This window comes from Pygocentrus nattereri, chromosome 10 (assembly GCF_015220715.1).
Source record: "Pygocentrus nattereri isolate fPygNat1 chromosome 10, fPygNat1.pri, whole genome shotgun sequence".
NCBI classification, from domain to species: domain Eukaryota; kingdom Metazoa; phylum Chordata; class Actinopteri; order Characiformes; family Serrasalmidae; genus Pygocentrus; species Pygocentrus nattereri.
Window position 1 is genome coordinate 30,844,952 of NC_051220.1, and position 21,438 is coordinate 30,866,389.

General features: G+C 40.6%; 1 protein-coding gene across 3 annotated transcripts in view; it reads left to right on the plus strand.

Moving 5' to 3' along the window:
• The window catches only part of bmp4 (bone morphogenetic protein 4), a 102,815-nt gene that overhangs the window by 65,951 nt on the left and 15,426 nt on the right, over window positions 1–21,438 (plus strand). For all 3 annotated transcript variants that reach the window (XM_017690923.2, XM_017690925.2, XM_017690924.2), the window contains one exon: window positions 4,740–4,852. The gene's annotated coding sequence lies outside the window, so the exon portion shown is untranslated. The remainder of the gene's footprint in view (window positions 1–4,739; window positions 4,853–21,438) is intronic.

Sequence of the window (21,438 nt, forward strand, 5' to 3'; positions counted from 1 at the left end):
AGATGTTTACACCACAGGTCGAAGGGCACACAGTGTTTACATCTGAGGCTGGGGGATGGATGAAACTTGTTTAGAATTGCAAATGCTGCTGTGGGCAATTACCTTAATCAAATTACATTTTTCCCCCTCTCTTGCTCTCTCATTTTTTTTTGTTCCTGAGAAGAATTTGCCAGATTCAAAACAACTGCTGTGCGGAGTCGTTCCCTTTATGTCACTTCCTGCCCCAGGCTTACTACAGCCCATCAGCTTCCTCTCTTATTCATTCCATGCCAGTAAAGTGCTGTGAAACACTGCACCAATAAGCCGTTAGAGGGATCTGTTTAGCTTAAGGGTAAAGTGGGAGGACCTGCGGTCTCTGATTATGAGTAGAGATGTAAATCTGGACATATTTGTTAAAGAGGCAAAGTAACTGACCAGCTGCTTTGTGTAACTGTGTCTGAAGAAGACATGCCTTTTAATTCTTGGCATCTGATTCAAAGAGAAGTGAAAAGAGAGAAGGGAGAGACATGGCTTTTAGAAATGGAATCACAGTGGAGAGTCAAATAAATTATCTATGGTTTTTACTTTAAATGAGACCTTGATATTAGCCTTGGACAGAGCAAAAAAAAAATTAAAAAATAGGTTTGTCTGAGAGAGATAACGAGAGAAGTTACAGAGGTTGCAGGCCTGGGGACTGTAGGTCAGGAATACAGTCTGAATGGCTGAGGAATGCACTTGTGATCTGTTGCTGTGTGGACATTAGGGAATGGTACACAACAACCTCAAATCCCAACGATGTTTTCTTTTGCAGGAAAACATCTAAATGTGTTCCTTCCTTCGAAACACAACCCAGGAAAAGGTCATGGTCTGGTCACTCAGTGAAAGTCTTGAGTTTCTGTCACTGAAGCTTGAAACAACACATTTGTACGGGCCAAACACAAGCAGAAAGAAGAGGGCGGGAGAACATCTCACTGGCTGGAGCAGCCACTGAGGGTAAATGAACTCAGTGATACTGCCCAGTCTCCCAGCAGCAATGCAGCAGCTTGCTATTATTATAGCTCTCCGCTAAACTAAACCAGCTTCCATCTGCCCCTTCACATGCACCACACTCATTCCTATACTGGTTAATGTGCTACGGGTTCACAGACAATACAACATTTTCAGATCTTATCACAGTTGTTACATTGTAAGATATTACTAACTAGTCAAATGCAGTTATGTAATTAAATATTTATAACACAGTGAGCTATGTGATGAATTATGTTTTAATTTACATTCTGTATAAACAGCACTGACTTGTTTCTGTTTTGATATCATGCAATGTCAAAAATGTTAAAAAAAGGTTAACCATAACTTTTCATAAAATACAAAATCAGCAAAATATCTTCTGTTTACAATTGCAAATGTGGTGTGGATTGAAAATTTAGAATGTGTGTTTATTAAAAAGTTTAGAATCTGTAGAATCTTACATTGAATTTCATCATGTTTTTGCAATCATTGGCAAAAATAGCAACATCTAGTGGTTAATGAAGGATCAAAACACCTCATGAAGAGAGTGGTTGGTTGAACTACCGGACATTTGACAAGATTTACGTTCCCACCTAGTTAGGTTGCTGGTATTATACAATATTATACAAAAATCAGAGACCATCCTTCATTTATTTTCCAACCAAAACAGTCATAACCACAAGTTATTCATTCTCATTCATTCATATTCATTTCAGTTATTCATTTCTGAGAAGATTAGATAATAAACCACTTGCCCTAAGGAAGATGAAAGTCAAAGGATAACAATTGAAAAAAGGAGTTATACAAAAGATTGATACAGAGAAATAAGATGAAGAATAAGATAAAGATATCAAGAAAATGAAACTCCTAACAACCACATAAGAGCTGGTAGACTACCACAACCATCACTATCAGATAAACAGTACTTACAGCTTTCATCTTTGAAAGAGAGGAGAAAAGCAAGGTCCAGTCTTGCTTCAGATTTAAAAAAATCTGCAGATGTTTCTGTCCGTCCTTCTGCTGTGAGGAGACAACTCAGTGCTATGGGTCTGAAAGGATGTGTAGCTGTCAAGAAGCTGTTATTGAGAAAAGGAAACAGACATAAGATGAAACAATCTGCAAAATAAACAAAGAGTCCCAGAGTCCAGGCCTTAACCTCACTGAAAGTGTCTGGGGTTATGTAACCTGACTGAAGGAAGTCTTTGGAGGTGTGGAAAAATGTCTCTAAAGATTTCTTTGAAAAACTGAAAGGAAGTCTGCCAAAATGGATAAAAAAGAGTGAACACATTAAATACTGACAAAATTGAAAATTGTGTTTATTTTTTTTGTTTTTTTTTATCTGTTTGCTTGTTTTTTATGCGTTTGCTTTTTTCCCCGCTGATGCTGAATAACTTGTACTTAACAGCTGTTTTGACTTGAAATGAAAGTAAAGGAAGGGTGGACTGTATTTTTGCACAGTAGTGTATATTATTATGCTGCTATTATTATACTGCTATCTGGAGTGTTCTACCCATCACTTGCACTAGCCTTTGCTGCTGTTATCTACTCAAGTCTTACTCTTTTCCAATACTCATTGTTCTTGCCCTGCATCCAAATCTATTGTTAACCTGTATTTATTGTGTTGTGATTTAGTGTATGGTGCTGCACTGTCTTGGTGAGTTTATTGTGGGAACCAGTAAACACTGGTCCTGTCTTTATGTTGTTCTGAGGTCCTGGAGGAACACTGTTCCCTGGAGGATGGATAGGATGAAAATGTTTTTTTTATTCTTGCCTCTTACTAAAAGCTTACTAAAAGTGACATGGTGCTGGCCTATGACCCTGCTATGTAATTAGTGTGCTTTATTTCTGAGTGCTGCTTCTCTCCCCACCCCTTCTTTCCTAAATTGCATCATCAGTTTTTGGCGCATTTTCCTTTGACACCTTCGCAGAGAATTTTTTAATGGCTCTGCTGCTGGAGGAGGCTGACTCTTTGTTGTTGACAGGAGAGGTGTGATTAACGTTCCTGCCGCCGACCCCGTCTGTGGCCTATACACGCACACACTACACACACACACACACACACACACACACACACCACTACACTAAACAGTCCCTACATGTGATCCATCAGCCTCCGATGACAGCCCAGTGTGGAGAAAAAGCCTGTCTTGAGCAGATTTAGAGGGGCTACCTGGATTGTTACATAATACATTTATAATGCAACAGAGTAAGTCTTGGCAATATGGCAAAATGTAGCGTAATATAGGGGAGGGCAGTATGACGATATTTTATCGTTGTCAGGATAAATTACGTCACAACTCGCTTTTTTAAGCATATCATGGATACGGTCAGCACTTAAACAACACTGCTTCACTACAAGGAGAGCACACAAGGAGTTTCTTTGGTGAACACTGAACAAGTATCAGATCCAACTTATCAAAGCTCAGAAAAATCTAATATTGTTACATGTAACAATGTAAATGTACCTGCAAAACAGCAGTGTCACATTTAAGAGAGCTAAAAGAAACTGAGTACAGTGATTTTCTTATATGATTTTGTACAAATAAACTATGTAAGCATAATAAGGAACAAGAGAAAAAAAATCAATACATGAAGATAATGGCACTATAGGCCTCTATTCAGCCATGTAGTTTGCATGCACTGTTTGTTGTTTACATGCAGTGTTGGGGTAGTTACTCTAAAAAAATAATCCATTACAAATTACTAAGTACGTCTACCAATCTGTAATAGGATTACTTATTACTTTCTGGACAAAGTGATTTCATTACTCCTTACTTCTGTTTCTCTAAAACCCATACAAATTTCTTCCAACACAAGAGAACACAAGAAAAAAAGTCCTTTCGGCACTTTATTTATAAATGTCACATGTCACTGTTCTTGTCTTTAAACAAGACAGAGCTGGCTAAAATGATGACCAGCTGATGCTATTTTGAAATCTGAGAAACTAGCCAGTGGACACTGTCCAAAAACAGCTACCTTGAAATCTTTAAGGATAAAGTGTAAAGCTTACAGAGCTGTTTCTGAATGAGAACTGAGTCTGGTCTGTTTAGATAAGATTGGGGCTTTTCTTGATCAGCAGATGCATCTTTAACCATCAGTTTTATGCGAGTGTGTCAGATGCTGAACTGCTTAAAATCAATCGATCACGCAGTCAGGTGATGCAGGTAGCACATACATGTGCAAATCACATGCCAAGCAGGACTATCTGTACAGAGATATTGCATTTTCATTGCAGTGCACATCATTAACGTTGTTCTCTTGGAGACACAAGAGTAACACATGTCAGTAACTGTAATGTGATTACAAGAATTTCAACTGTAACGTGTCCATCCATCCATCCATCCATCCATTTTCTAATCCGCTTCTCCGTCAGGGTCGCGGGGGGGTGCTGGAGCCTATCCCAGCAGTCTTCGGGCGGAAGGCATGACACACCCTGGACAAGGTCGCCAAGCCATCGCAGGGCAGACAACGTGTTACGTTACTTTATTACAGGACAAAACTAATCATATAACTAATATGTTACCTCAATTAACCGTTTCCAAGCTCTCTACAATTAATCTTAATCTGTACCTTCTTGTTTAGTGTTCTAGAAGTACCACGATATGCTCCGAAAAGCTTTTGAAAAGTTTGAAAACACTAGCTTCCTTTTACTCTGTGTACATTACCAAAATGAATTGGAACAAAATCTTGTTACATGAATGTACATTAAAGGTAAACGAACATTTTTCCTTCTTGCTTTTTGCTTCTTACAGTTGCTGTTTTGGAGAATTTTTCTCGCGACAGTTGGCGTAAATGGTGTGACATCAGCTCAGCTCTCGTGGCCCTCCCCCACCAGAGGCAAGGAAAATTAGAGGGAGTGCATCAGGTGAGAAACAGAGGCTTGGCCAGTTTTAAACTCTACCAGGTGATGAGAAGGAAAACAGGTATTCATGGCTTGTGGCCGATTGCTGGTGTGCAACCGTTCACAAAGGGAGCGGGGTTCGTTTCCAATTACAGATAAGAGGTCCTGAGAGTCGTTTGGTTTTCCAAACAGGAGCTGTAATCAATTTCTCTTCAGGGAAGGCCACTGGAGTCGTTGGTGACCACAGGCCTGGTTTGTTAGTCCGCCACAGTAAAACGCTGCACAGCCTTCTAACAGGCAGCAGGCAGGAGTGCTGGATTAAAGGCCACTGTGGTGGCTGCTTAACCACTGAGAACTTTCAGTGCGTTGGTGTGTGGGAGGACAGAGTCAAGGTGTGTGTACCTTCTATGGGAAAGTGCACGTGTTTATGTGAAGGAAGTAGAAATAAGTTACAGTCGTATGCAGTTTGGGCACCCCCACTTTTTCAAAGTGAAATAAGGTAACACATCCTGTACAGAGAACATACTTGACTACACTTAAATACAGTTGAATATGCCATAATTTCTACACAGGCCACAGTATAAATATAGCAAATAAACAGTAAATGTTTTCCCTGTAAAGGATGTGTTAGTTCATTTTTGCTTAAATCAACAAGCAAAAAAATCAACAAACCATGTCATTTAACCATGAGCACTCAAACTTTTGCACATGGATGTATTAATGAACTTTTGCCAGACAATTTGGTGTAATCAAAGGATTACATATATGTGATTTGTTACCTCAATGTATAATGCAATGTATTTAATGCCAACATATTTTCAGTTTGTAAACAATCCTCTTGGTACAATAACTGAATTTCCTATTTGAATAATGAAGAACTTGGTTTGACTTCATTCGTGTAAAAAGAAGAAACATCCTGCACCAAGAGGACTTTAACCCTCGTGAACATTCTTCACATTTGAAGCAGAAAACAAATATTAAGCCGCTCAGGCTCCTCTGCTACTGTGTACCTCATCCCTCGCTTCCTCCCCTCTCACTCCCTTCTGTTCTTTCACGTCTCAGATATAATTATACACGTCCTAGGCTGATTATACGTTAGCTCTGGAATCTGGCCTGTTGCCTGTCCCCTGGCCTAGTCCAGTTCATTCTCAAAGGCCTTTCTCTTCAAAAGGCACCACAGAAACTCTTTTCTCTCTCTCTCTTTTGCTCTCTCTCTTTTTAGATTAAACAAATCAGAGAGGAGAAAGCGGTGAAGGTTCCGATAATAATACCACAGTGCTACACCATCTCAAGCCTGGCTTTTTACTCAAACGACTTTTTGTGGAGTTTTGCCACAATTACTGTATGTGTAGGAGGAGAGCGGAGGGCTAAACACAGGGAGAGATGGACTGCCTATCTGACCGCTCTCAATAACATGTCCGGGCCCACGCCATTTTGTACTGTATATACACTCATTATTAAAAGTTACTATTACTTGCGACTCAGTTGCTAACAGGAGCTAATTTTAGTGCCATGACTACTGACCAGTCAAAACAGCCGTCAAGTACAAGTTATTCATTTTTCAGTGTTAGGAAAAAACATATAAATGTTAAATTATGCAGTTTCAACAAGTTTCAAGGACTTAATATTATTTTTTCCCAGTATCTAATGTGTCCACTCTTTGTGTTTATTACAGCTGCCATACTTTTCAATAGACTTGCCTTCAGTTTTTTTTGTTTGTTTGTTTTTGTTTGTTTTGCAGGAAATCTATTTTTACACACCTCCAAAGTTCAGACTTATATGTTGGTAGTATTTTCTGCTTCTGAGTAATTCCATTCAGTAATGTTGAAGTTTAGACTCTGGGGTGGTCAGTCCATTGTTCTTAGAACACTTTCTGCTTTGTTGTTTGATTTGCAACGTTTCCTCTATTTTTGTCAGTTTCCTTTCCACTGTAACAGCGTTTTCACAGCTACTTATGCTTTCAGACCTGTAGCAGTTGCCTTCTCACAGTAGAAGGATGGACAGAAACACCTGTGTATTGTTTCAGATCTGAAGTGAGAGTGGAGCTTGATTTTCTCCTCTCTCTCAAAGATGAAAGCTTTAAGTACTGTTTATCTGATGGAGACAGTTTTGGTGGTTTACTGGGTCTTGCATGGTTGTTAGAGGTCCCATTTGTTTCAAGAAACAGCTATATTACCAATTTTGTACATTTCAATGTTTAATTTGGTTAGTAGGGGCTAGAACTGTGCTAATGGAGATGAAAGGGTTTGCAGTTTTTTTTTTCAATCTGAGAAAGGGTCGCTGATTCAAACATACGCATTTTCTTCATGATAAAAGTGTAAAAAAAACACCAATTCTAAAGAAACTACAAACTTTTTAAAGTGATCTTTTAAAGTACAACTGTTACTTTATACCACTAACAGTAACATTTTCAAGCCTTTGATCTACTGATCTAATGTAATGTTGATGCTACATTACAGGAAACAAAGGAAGAAAAGGATGCAGCTCAACTTGCAACAACTGTTCTTCTTCCCAGCTACTGTTCATAGGAGCAAACCTTTCAGATCTGTACAAAGAAACAAAATCAGGAAATTGAATGTTCCTTTTGAGCTTACATGTACCAGGAACATGTCAGTGAATTGTACGTTACTAGATTGTGAGCACGGAAGAACAAGTTGATACTGGATATTACATTATTTTATTGAGTGAAAACAAAATGTTTGCCAAAGGAGACAACATCGTTTAGATTGAACAGCTGAACTCAGTTTAAACCAGGTTAAGGGATAGATGTCCCAAGCAAGTATATTTGTGAATGTTTGGCTAAGTCTTTTCTTGGTTTCCAATTACCCAATTTCCTGTTCATGTCCAAATAAATACACACAGACATGGTGAAACATTGTTGCATGCAAAGAAGCTACATAATAGGTCACACACATGCATGCACACACAGAATGAGAGAGAGAGAGAGACAGAGAGAGAGAGAGAGAGAGAGAGAGAGAGAGAGTTTACCGGCAGCCACAGATAAGCCCACGCATCTCCACACGCCTCCTGCTTGTCGGTGTAATAGCTTCTATCTACAGCCTTTAGTCCCTGCGAGGCTGATAAAAACCAGGCCGTTGTGTTTTTATCTGTTGTGCTGAAAGTCAGCTATTGACACCATGCACTTTAGAGGAAGTCTCACTCACTGGGATGAGTCTCAAATCCGTCCCTGCCCTGGCCATGCTGCTGTCCAACTCTTTCATTCTCATCTAATTCTCTCTCTGTATACAGGTGTCCAACTTTGCACACATAGCTTGTACAATCATCATAGAAAAGCACTGGCAGTAGAATAGGACATTCTGGAGCATTAGCTGCATAGAAGCCTAAGATCATCATGCCCAATGCCAAGTGCCAGTTAGAGAGGTATAAAGGCCCCCAGCATTGGGCTATGGAGCTATGGAACTGCATTCTCCAAGCTGTTAATGTTGTATAAAACATTTGTGGGCTATATACAAATAACATTGTCAAAGAAAATTATTTATAAATGTTTAATGAACATATCAGTTCTCATAACTGCTTCTTTGTTCTTTTTTTGCATATTTGTATCCATCTTTTCTGCTTATTTTACTGCTTATTTGTGTAAATTTCATGAATGGACCGGTTTAAATGGTCAAGAATTACTTGGAATAAAATTGAAGAAGAATCTGCCTTTCACTGTTGTGTGGCGCAATGAGAAAAAATCACTTAAAAGCAGTAGTGGAACATGTTTCCATCAAAGTCAGCTTTACCTATATTGTACATCTTGGACTGCATATGGTTCATGTGTGTGGCAGTTCTGGATCTGGTTAGAGCATGTAAGAGAAGCAATTAGGGCCTTCCCCAGCCAATCACAGTAAAGAAGTGCCAATTTCACAATGTAGTTTTAACAGACGTTGGTGACAGCTAGTGTAATTGCATCGTTGACAAGTGAATGCGACTGTCTCTCCCACAATGCTGGAGAAGAAAGGCCATGTTGCTATGCAGGCCAAACCGTTCTATTGCAGGCTGAGGTTGGCCTGGACAAAGGAACAGCAGGCTTTAGTGGGCATCGTAAGAGCCCTCCCGTCTCCAGCCCTGCTCGCAATGATGGCCTGAGTGTGAACAGCAGGTGTCTTCCATTCAACGCAGCCTGGGTTAATAAAGTCTCCCCAGTAAGTCAATAAACAAGGCCTTGTTCACACACTACCTAATTGTTTTGCACTCCAGCAGGCTGGGTGTGGAACGGCGATGAGGGATGCCCGTTCCCCTGGAGTCTCCGTCAGGGCCTCCAGTCATCCCGTCCCCTAGAGATCCTGTGGATTGACCCAGACCGTGGTCAGAAAAAAACAACCTACATGCTCACTAGTAGCCAGGTATCACACTGGGAACGTCCAGCTTTTGTGTCTAGTCATCCTTGGCTTGGTCACTGAAGCAGTCAGTGGATGTACCTACTACTATATTTGCAATGTATCTTTCTTAAACTGATATTTTTGTGTCTGAAGTTTGCTTCTTCAGTTTTGCACGGGAGCTATGACACTAATGTTACTAACAAGTGAGGAAGCTTATTGGTTTTATAAAACAACATCAACTTATATATATATATATATATATATATATATATATATATATATATATATATATATATATATATATATATATATATATATATATATATATATATGATAAAATACACACAGAAAATAATGTATTATTAATAATAATCAACCAGCACCCCCCCGCGACCCTGACGGAGAAGCGGCTTAGAAAATGGATGGATGGATGGATGGATAATAATCAACATTAACAAGTCCACCAAGAGATGCACTTCCTTTAGAGTGTGGTATCATTACCAAGCAACCATGGAGTGCTGAATGAAGAGAACATTCAATTGCCAATTGCTGTATATTGGGGTAATTTCATGAAGTTTTTCATTTATATGTACTTTTTGCTCACCAAATTGTCACTGTGAGTCTTATATATCCATCTTTATATATATATATATATATATTTATATATATATAGTCAGTATAAATATAAAATCCCTCTTGTCACTCTGGGGCTGAATCTCAAATGGCTCCCTGCTCCCTACACAGTGCAGTACATAGGATTTAAATACTGGATCATGCACCCTAACAGTGCATAATATGGTGTAATAATTGTTGTTTAGGATGAAGCCACATCCTTATTTGATAAATAGTGCACTATTTGGCTGTAGAGGCTAGCCTTTGTAAACGTCCATAGTTAGCTCGTTATTTAGGGAGTACAGAGCCGTTTGAGATTCAGCCTAGGTTTGACGCTAAGTTACTTCTGACTGAAACATAGACATTTGAGGCATGTAAGCCATTAAGGTAACATTCTTTAGACTTTTATATTGCTGTTTTACATAAATGTTTATTTTTTTCAGTACACTCAGTGCTCCGTGCCAGCATCCTAACAGTCAAAGATTATTCCGCTAACAGCGTAAGCATTTTTCGTAATGTGAACATGGCTTAGCCAATCAAATTGCTTTTAGCAATGCTTTCAATGCTTTCAATTTCATTCATGTTAGTGGACAACAATATGTCATACAGTGTCAATAACCATATGATTATTATTTGACTAAGTTTGCATGGTTTAGGAAATTATGTGTTGATTTAAAGCTACTCTTTTTATATAAAGTTGAAATGAGTAGCATTACTGAGTCAGGAGAAAAAATACACTAAAATATTGTTCTGTGCGCTGCTGCTTGTCACAGTGTAAAACCTGGAATACTAATTTAAAAGTCAGGGTCAGATTTCACAGCAGTTTTTCTGGCTCAAAAAGAAGTTGCATCTTGAAAAATTGGAAGTTGCAAATTTTGGACAGTACAAATTTTTGGCAAGAGAAAACTGCATTTTTTGATGAAATATCACGTTTTTGTGCACGTAATCAAAACACTTGATGTGCTGCACTGAACTGCACTGCACCCTGCAAGAGTGCCTCTAAGAGTGCAGACTAATTTAATGCAAGCAATGAGTGAGACAACCACAGAGATGGAATCATGGATCATTTGTCTTAACCAACGCAAATCCAGGCTGGTTTCATGGCTACAGTGTGTAGAGAGAGGATCTAGATTACGCTAGGTGCTGTTAAAGATCTTTTTATGAGAACAAACTAAACTTAGCCTTCCCTTCGAATTAATACCTCATCATGGCTCAATCTTTCCACATTGTGTGTATAGTGAGTGCAATTCAGTGAGGAAACGACTTGATTCTTTAGATGGAATGTGGAGTCTGCAGTGTTTAAGAGATACTGGTCTAAAGTTGAATATTTTCTTAAAGCCCTGTATCAGAGCTCAAAGCCCTGTGTCACAGTGCCAGAGCTTCTCTTATTCTTCTGCTTTCTTGTCTTTATATGCCTCATATACCCAGTATAGTAGTTGCATCTATGAGTTTTGAGTCTAATAGGACAGTACAGACTCTCTTTCTCTCTCTCATAAGCATCATCAGCTCTGGTCTGTTGTGGGGTTATGGTTTGGTTAAGCTCTTGCTGTATCCGCACACCAACCAGCTCTCTTGCATTTCTGGAATGTCTGCACTTCCCCTTTTTTCTGTTCTCTCCTTTGTTATTGCTAAACTACTAAGGGTTTCCAACACCATTCCAAGGCCTCTTTTTTTCCCTCCGCTCTCAGTTTGCCTGTGGCATCGTTATCCGCAAAAGAAATGATAGCAAGTCGAAATAAATTGACACTCTTTTGATATGTGACTATGCGGTCAGGCGTCCTTTATTGCCTTTTGGTGAAGCAAGCCCAGTGAGGTTGGGCTCATACTTTGGTTTCTGCTTCTCTGCCAAACGAGATGCAGCTGAAATAGGGACAGTCAGGCTCTGCTGCTTTGATTTGGCTGAATAAAATAATTAGGATACAGTAATTACAGTATTGCTAAATAATAGCAATCATAAACTACAATAATAAAAAATACTTCCATTTATGTGAAGTAGCAGGCACAGCTGCTGCATTTGCTTTTAGTAATCTAAGTAGTAGTGTTGTATCCTTGAACTTGTGGAAGGCTGAATGTTTATATCTTTTGCTTGTAGCAACGTAAGTCAAGTCAAGTGTAACCAAGCCCCCCCCCCCAGATTAATTCTGCAGGACCTGTACATGGGGTGATCCGAGTAACTTAACACTTAGCACATTATCCTTATCACCTCTGCCTCATCTTAATCACCACTGTGAAGGCTGCCATGTTTTCTTACCCCATTGCCTTCATTTATCTCTCTCTCTCTTTCTCTCTCTCTTTCTCTCTGTCTTTTTCATCTGTACTTCATTATCTCTCTCCTCCTCACAGTTTTTAACTTTCATCTCTTTCTCATTCACTCTCCTTTCCCTTCCTTTACTCTTTTTTTCTCATTTGCATGCCTCTCTTCCGCAGTCTGCCCCGCTAAGACAGACACTGAGCACCTGCAAGTGCTCACTTCGAAAGATGTTGCAGGCGCAAGAATGCGCGCAGTAAACACAGGAGAGCTGTATTTATAATAAATCAGCTTTATGGGCCTCTGATGGAGGTGATATCAGTGAAATTTATGCGGCGAGACAGCAGCGTCCTCAGCTAACAGCTGGGAGATAGTGCTAGCCTTCGATGGCCTGCTCTGGACCAGACTGGACCAGCTCGGCACCGAGAGGTGAGCGTGTGGCCTCCGGACTGGGCTGCAATTAGGATGTGGTAATACTGGTGGTTTTAGTGACGAGGCGGGGGCCGCGTCGTGCCTGGGGCCAAGTTTGGAATAGCTGAAGGGTTTGACGTATTAGCAGGAGTGACTGCGGCTTTAAATTATCCACACGTCTCTCGGTGAACCCAACATTCCATCAGATTGTGCAGATCATCCTTCAGTGTTCCCATTTAAGCCCAGCAATTACTGTGAAATGGGTCTGTCATGCAAAAAAAACGGCCTGAAAAATGATGCTCGAACCCAAACAAAACACAGGCATGTAAATAAAACTCAGTTTAACTATGCCCCAGCACACCCCCCCATCGCCCCGCCCCCCAAACTTCCACAACACCCCTCCAACCCTGCCCAGATGTCTCCTTTCACCCCTGGCAAATATACAGAAAGTGAGTCTAAAAGCAATGATGTCACATTTTCAAAGATGGTGCATGGTTCGTATTACAAAACCTGATTCCTGCAGCTTGATGAAATGTGACCACCCGCCATTATTTGGTTTCCAGCAGATGCGAGCAATAATAACAAAGGCTATGGGCTGAACTGATGGAGGTGTCTTTGCTTCGAGGGCAAAACACTGTGGGATTTTAACCCAAAATCAAGATGAAAATGGCCACGTAAACATGACAGTACTTTGCTTTCCTCTGACGTCAACTCGCTCTCTGCTTTCTGCTGCTGAAACAAGGGTGCCTGTGTAAATGTTTGTTGTTCTATCATCAACAACCCCAAGAGGCTGGAGCTTTAATCATGTTTTCTGCAGTCAGTGGAGACTGGTGGGGTTTGGATGAGGGGAGGCGGCAGCTTTGCTCAGTCAATACCCAGGTGTCTCCTTGGCTCCCTTCCCACCAATGACTGAGCCAGAGCTAATTAGCAGCCTCTCTCTGACGAATGGGCCAGGAACAGGCGGCAAATCATCTTGTGGTTGGACCTGGCAAAAGCCGGCTGCATAGGCCAACTGCTTGTGATTCTCTTACTCAGGGTGATAAATAAATAACAGATACGGTGTAATAAAAAAGCCTCTTTTATAGGCTGCTAACAGTTGAAGCCCTGCTGGGAGACTCACTGTGGGGAACAGCGGTGAGCTGGCTAAAACCGGCGTGTGGTTAAAGAGCTCGGTGAAGGTCCAGAGATTGCACCCCCCCATCCTCCTCTTCTCACCTCCTCTTCCCTGCTGAGGTGGAGGGAAGGCTCCCTGCAGATGAAGCGAGGCACCGGGGGCAAAACCGATTGAGTAATGCAACAAATTTGGCATCTAACCCAGCGCCAACCGCTGCCATGTTTGATCTGTCGGCATGGCAACCGCTAGGCCCCTGTGTCTGGTTGGTGCTTCCCTTTTTTTTTCTTTGCCCCTGCTCCGGGGGGAAACGGCAGGAGAGCAGGGAGGTGTTGCTCACCAAACTGTGGGGGGAGTGAGGGGAGCTGGGGGGATTAACTGCTTCATTATAGCTTCCAGAAAATCAAGTTCATCCATAATATCTTACACCCGCTTGTAAAGCAAGTCATTTGTGGTGGCAAAAAAAGAAAGCAGAGCAGGAAGCCTGAGCTGTGGATGCTTTTACTCATGGATGATTTCATTCTGCTCACCTGCTGATCTCGCTGCTGTGTAGGAAGATGTCAATGACAAGAATAAACCACATTGACTCGATTGTAGTTGCAGATTGAAGGGCTAGCCAACAAGATATGAAACTAATCTATGTGGAAATAAGCCTTTCCCACAACTGATTTATGTGGATATTAATCAATCTCTATTGGGTTTTGAGGATTTACAAGTGCCACTCTACAAAATGTCAACGCCTAAAAAGCTGACCGTAGTGTATCCTAACAATGACCCTAAAGAGTAATGGTAGAAGGAATATTTCTTTGACTATGTTTTTGTTGAGCAGAGAATTAGGTCTGTGCCTGTGCTTCACCTGTGACATTTTCAACCTAGTCAAAGCTAATTAAAGTAGTATTAATTACTGTTTTGCTCTGGATGTTTGTGAGGCCTGGATTCAGAACAGTCTTTAGGTTCAAAGTCAACCCCTTGAACTCTGTGTAAGTGAATGAGATGGCTTTATAGGATTATTGCCAATGCCATAACAGTCTAGAAAAGACGAATTTGTTTGTCCACAATTCGAAATTATTAATCTGTTTACAATACCATTTACAATCCCATGCCTTTTCAATTGTTTAAAAGTAACATGTCAAGTAGATCCCCCCTTTAAATCTTTGCCCTTGAGATTTTTCCAAATGCCTGAGGACAGGCAGATTTGGCTACCATCGTTAAGTGGAAACAGTGGTGGGGTGGAGTATCTTTTATACATGGTGAGATTGAAAGTCAGCAAAAGTTTGGCATGGGGAACAGGTCTCCCCTTGAGCAGGACTTTGCGGTTGTTAATGTTGGTTTAATTTGTATCCGCCATTAGGAATGTTCCCAGTGCTGCCCTCCTCCCTGTGCCTCCCCCCACAACCCACCTCACTTTCCAGGACTCGGTGGTCCTGCCATTGTAAAACACTGTGTGATCTACAGCTGCAGCCCTCTTTAGACTCTTACTGTTAACAGACTGCTCCTAATGCATGTGACTCATTTCAGGATCACCCCTTTTTATTTATTTGCTTTATTGACAGCGGAAAATTTGTGTCATGTCAACGTGCCCCTTGGACCTGGATTGAGTGGAGGAGGGCACCAATGTGGGCTGAATTAGCAGGACTCATTGCCACTGAGTTTGTTTTATTTGTTTAACAAATAGAGCCAAAGTCTAACTCACTGAATGTTGTAAGATGTGTTTTATGCTGTTGTTTAAGATGCTTGGAGTTTTCCCAGAAGCAGGCCTCGTACAGTGTTTAATGCCCCTTAATAATTTCCTCCAATAGTGTCCCCCAAATTTCTCTGCAGTTATCATTTTACAGTATAATCAGCATCTTTCACTAGGCCACTTTGTTAGGCTTTGATTCAGGCAGTCATGATTTCAGTATTACACATCACATCTGTAGAAGATGCAGGTTCTGCATGAGGTTCTGCTAGGGTGCAACTTCAGGTCAGGACTTAAACCTGTGTGGCTAATGCAGCAGCAGCCCGATAAACTGGACACAGACCGGCCACACGGGCATGCAGCACTGTGCCCCTCCTCTGAGTGGAGCTCACAAATCAAAGCATGGAAAATAAACACTGTTCAGCAAAAGGAACTCGTTTATCAAAACTGAAATTGCACTCATAGGCAAAATGACCTGCAATTACAAGCCCAGCTAGAAATTAACTTTTCAGTCAGCCATCCAGAAAAAGATCATAGGATGCAGGCCTGCTACAAATGAGAATTCTTGTGAAACCCCCTGCACTAACTTCTTCAAAAGCCCATTATATCTACTCAATAGGCTTTGCTCTCTCTCCAAGGTAGGGATGATGTTTACATGTCCAGCAGCTGATGGCAGGTTTTGCTTGTTGTAGAGGGCATTACTCTGTAATGGAGTGTTGCAGTCAAGGCTTATGTGTTTAGTTTGAGGTGGAAAATCTTGGATTCAGCTGGCCATTTGTGGTGTGGTGTGTATTGTGTGTATTTCTGTGTGAGCAAGTATCAGTAAGTGTCTCTTCAAAAAAAAAAAGAGACAGAAAGAAAGAAAGAAAGAAAGAAAAGGCCAAGACCCATACTTACACAGAAAGCTATGTTGCCCCCAGTTCTGCCAAGACATCCTGACCACTCCCAGAGCTTCAGCAGCACTTGCCCTGGTAATTACATGCCGTCCGGAAAGAAGCCGAGAGGGACTCTCTTTAAAGCGAGTAAAATATCCTCCTTGTTTAATTATGTTTCTCAGGTTGGACCAGAAGGCTTCGGCTTTTGCTGTTGCTCTTTTTCCATAGGCCTTCACATGCAATATGTCGTATCCCACAGAGAGACTGGAAATGCTGGGGGGTTAAACTGGTGGTTTTTAATCTGGCAGCCGCAGAATGACCTAACTGCCTGACCACACACTGCTCACTGCTCTACCTAGCAGCACGGGTGACGTTGGGTCACTCACTATACTCACTATAGCATTTATCCTAAATCTGTGACCTCACTGGGTGAGAGCATAGCATCAGTGAGCTAGACACATGGACAGGAATGAGCTAAGTAGTGCTCATATTTTAATATGAAATAAAGTGGAGTAAATATATTTTATTCATCCTACTGCCTTTTTGTTACATGAATACATGAATATACACCACAGTGTAAAAAAATGAACAGTTCAAAATAATAAGGAACTTATCACAAAGCTTTTTTGAGTTAACTTGAGGACACTAGGGTCCACTCAACTCAAACTTCGTAGTTTACTCAAAGTTCTCCTCACTCACATTATTTAGTGCATCTTCTTGGGCTGTCAGTTATGGATAGCTATGACATCCCTGGGGTTCAAACTCATGATCCCCTGATGATCAAATCCCCTGGGGGCCATGGAATTACTTAGATTTTTTTATTTTAACTTTACAAAGTAGTTTTAACTTTAAAAAGTAAACTTTTAAGCTGATTGAATATCCAATTGTAAAGTTACATAACAATCTAAGACACAGATTGTTGTTCTGTTTGTTAAGTTACTATTTAATGTTCAGTTAACTTAAAGGTTTTGGTTTGCCAAAAATAATTTGAAATTAAATTTAAATAAAATTTTATGTGTTCTTAGAATTGGGGGACATGTAACATTTTAATCAAGTGTTTTTCAAGTTTTTTGTTCAGGTTAAAGTAACAAAAAAATGCTACACAGACCAGCAAATATAAGTTGTTTTTTTTACAGCATCATTTGTGATTTTGCCATAAGAGAAGTGCTGCAGGACGTCTGGGTACTTCTCCACCCAAAAACTCTTTCCTGTCACAGATTGTGCGTTGTATTTGCTTGTGTGTCTCAGATTGCACTGCTGTACAGTTGACATTACAAACAAATTTGATTAAATAAACATCCATGCAGTAGACAGAAAGCTTAATAAACATCTTCCTCGCTCCTTGTAATTTAATAAATGCAGCTTTTTTATTGCTGTTTTCATATATTGGCAGAGCACTCCATCAATCACCAAGAGCTGCTTTCACAACATCCGTCCACTGACAAACGATGAAATAAAGTTCTGTTGCTGAAGACGTTTCATTTGCTCTCACAGTCTGACAGCCATAGACAGTTGAAAGGAGCTTTGAACACAAGTTAATCCCCATAAATATGCTTATTGCAAAGATTTTTTTCCAATACACAGGGCTTCTCATTTTTTTTATTGCTGCATTTAACTGAGAAGATTTGAAAGTATAACTGCCCTAAATTTTCTTGCTACTTGTTTTGTGGCCATTCCAGCAGAGTGCTCTCCAGGGCTACATGGCCATACTTCAATCGGTTTGAGTTTAACCTCTCCAAAACCCTTTGAGTTTCTTGTCTTCTCAGAAGAAGCTGAGGGTCTGGCCACTGTGCTGATCTCTGCGCTGTCCTGCCAAAAGCCCATGGTTCACCCACATTGGGATGTTAGCATATTCTGACTGCTTGGAATTCCTTCCTGCCGTCCAGAGAGTGCACACTGCGTTTTAAAACTTGTTGGGCCCTTTCAAGTTTTATTTGAAAGTATGTAATTACATTCTTGAAGGAATAACAGGTCCCTGGAGTGATTTATATTGAGTATTAAATGTCAAGGTTTGAAAAGACACAGTTAACACTCGCTCATCCACTTAAGAGCCTCTCAGTGGCCTGCAATGCTAAGAGCGCTTCAGGACATGGATGCGCAGTAAAAATAAATATGCTGAGAAAGAAAGAATGAGGGAGAGAGAGAGAGAGAGGCGAGAAAGAGAGATGAGAAAGGGCTTTACAGGAAATGTCTTTGCAGATTCTTACCTTTGTTGGAGACATCATCTGTATTTGGTCAGCACGATGACATTTCACTGTTCAGGCCTCTGAAGGTCACTCAGTTTGATTCTGATAGGCTCATTCTAAGTAATATTTCTCTAATTGTGCAATAAATCCTCAAAAAGTAGGTTTTTTGAAAGGTTTTACCTGCATAATGCAGGGGGAGCTATGGGGGGGCCTAAGGGGGTCTAGGCTCTCCCATTTGGAAGCCAGTATCGCTCCAACACATGTCCTCAGAAAAAGTCTGATAAAATGCCCATGAAAATGTTACAAAATGTAATGTGTTATTAGTTGTTATAGTGACTGGGCATTGAATGTGGACTAAGCAGTCATTTCTTATATTGAACAAAAGCTTTTCTCTTTGCTTATGGTAGCTACAGTGAAATAGACTAGTTGTTGGTTGTCATTCTCCTTACAGTAGGATATATTGGCCCTTCTGAACTGAAATTCTGGCTACACCACTGTCCTGAGTTCATTCGTGGTCTGAGATTTCTGTATAAAATATTTAAATTTGCTGATCTTTCTATGGGCTTCATGTAATGATATTAGGAAGCTTTGGCTTAGTGCAGATGACTGCTGATGGAACAGCATTAATATGTGAAAAAAGGAGCTTTTTATGTTGATTTACAGCACAGTAATTTGGAACATGTTATTTAAGGACTTTTCTTGTCATATGCACATGTAGTCTAACTCAGAGGGAGCATTTTAGACGTGGAGCATGTTCTATTCTATTCTGTTCTATTCTTTTTGGGATCAGACAAGACCAAAAAGTCGGTATGTAAGGAAAATGCTTGGCTAAGACAAAGAGAAGGAAGGAAAGCTAGGAGAATGAAAGAACATCAGAGAAAAAGAGAGTTGATGGATGAAAAAGTGCAGAGAAACCCAATTAATTCTACAGCTGAGCCAGAGTCTGAAGCATCCCACTAAAATTGGACAGTTTCCTTTCTAAAAATAAGATTTATGCTGAACCATTTTCATTGAATATCTTTGTAACTGGCCTCTTTTTGCTCCAAAGTAATGAAAAAAATGTCTCTATAAGCAGCAAATAGAGTCCTAACCTCTGTCTGAGATCTCTGCAGCGTACTTGTGGCTTGAATGACAGGCTATCATCAAGTCAGCAACCAAAATACAGCACTGCAGCTCTGTGCAGTTCCACTGACTGCTGCTTGTCTCTTGTCTATCTGCTCTCTCAGATTAAAGGAGTGTCTTCAAGTGGCAGGCCAGCCCCTGATAAAAAAGCTTTTTAATCCATTGAGAAATGTCCCCTCTATAACCCCCCATGAGGAGAGCAGACAAGTATAGCCAGTATTGCTGCACTCCATGAAAAGGTCTGGACAGTGTTGTGGCAGTGAGTGTCTCCCTGCACCTAGAAGGGGGACTAAAAAAAGGCCCAGGCCACCTCACTCCTCAGCAGACAGCTCTGATAACATCTGCCAGGAGCTGCTTAGCACCAGTGACAGCAGGAGATGGAGGGACATTAGAAGACTGTCAGTCACTTAGTCAAATGGAGCCCAGCCGAATCCATCCATTCAGCCACCTATCTGCCAACTGTAAATGAGGAGAACAAAGAAATACCAGCATCATGCTTATCTCCAAAGAGAGACTTTGATATGGTCATTTCCATTAGTGAGACAGCTGAAGGAGAACTGAGAGTAGTTGAATGAAAGTCTCTAATGGATCATATCAAAGTCTGTAAGTGACCAATATATTGATATGAGATCAAAACCTTGTTCTGTCATTTGATAAAGCCAGCTGTCCTTTACATTTTGAAGATGAATGGACCAATAAAAATGGTCTAAAATGACTTGGAAAGGTCCATTGTTACATTAAATTATATTAACACTTAGGACTGTCTTTTATGTCTCTGGAGAAGTTATTATATACTAATTTTTTGCAAAAGCAACAGTATCAGAGACATTTGAAATACTTATTATATTCAGTTGCCACTTTATAACAAATTACATTCTTACTATTCATGACTTGTGTCATTATGGAGCCGATATAGTCTGACTATTTAAGGTAACTATGTAAGGTAACCTTGTGCTTTTCACAGTTTCACATGTTTGGTCTACAACTGACTTACTTTTTGGTACAATTCTAAGATTTATTTCAAAAAAATAATATTAGGATAAAGGGCCTGACAAATTTATTTGTTCAGTTATCGCAGTCATCTTTGGAAGGTCTTTGTTTTTCTTGGTAATTGCCAACAAGTCAAAATGTTTGAGATATGTTTGTTACAATTCAGTGAGGCCATGTAAATCCAATCTTGTGCCTTGTTCCAAGTATTTTAGATTAAAGATAATAATCTTCCTACTGAGCAAACATACAAAAGCACAACACTGACAACACAAATACTTAGCCGTGGCCGAAACATACCCACTAAAAGCAAATTAATTGTATTTGTTAAACTATGACGTCGAGGTGGGAATAGCTGCCACTTCTCTTTGTTCTGACACAGGGGGGATGTGACAGGAGTTTGAGTGCGCTGGGAAAAACTCAACAACCCGGAAAAGGTTAAAAATCTCCTCTTCGTTTGCTTAGCATTTACCTCTCCACTCCACCTGCCATTTCCATCAAAAGGATTAAAATAGTTTGGCCGATTCCTGCTCTCCTCCCTCCTGAACACCTAAACCTCTTGCCACTTACAGGCTTTGAGGGCCATGAGTTGAGTTGGGGGGATTAGGGCCATTCTGACTACGGCTCAGGCTATTATGGGTGGCTGAGAGGAAGCCAGGCCTGAAGAATGTTCTAGTGAGGCCAGAAGGCACAGCGAAAGCTGCGTTTGATCAATGAGTGGGGCGCGTGTCTTCACTAGTGAGTGCCTTACCACACTTGCAAAGGGGAGAGGAGAACAGAGAGAAGAGTAAGGTGTGTTATGACATTGCGCAGGAGGTCTGCTCTCTCAGGTGGGCTTTGAGGTGCTGTTGAAGTCATTGATTATGGACAAGTGTTCACAGGTGAGAGACTTCTGAGTCTGATTTATCGGTTTTGTCTCACTCTCTGCCCTCTTGCCTACTACTCACAGGCCTTCAGATGACCTCTACAATTGCCCGAGAACAGATGTCACACAGTTAGCCTGTTCAGTCATATGACATCAGGAGAGCGATGGAATAGTTTCTGGATTACAGCAC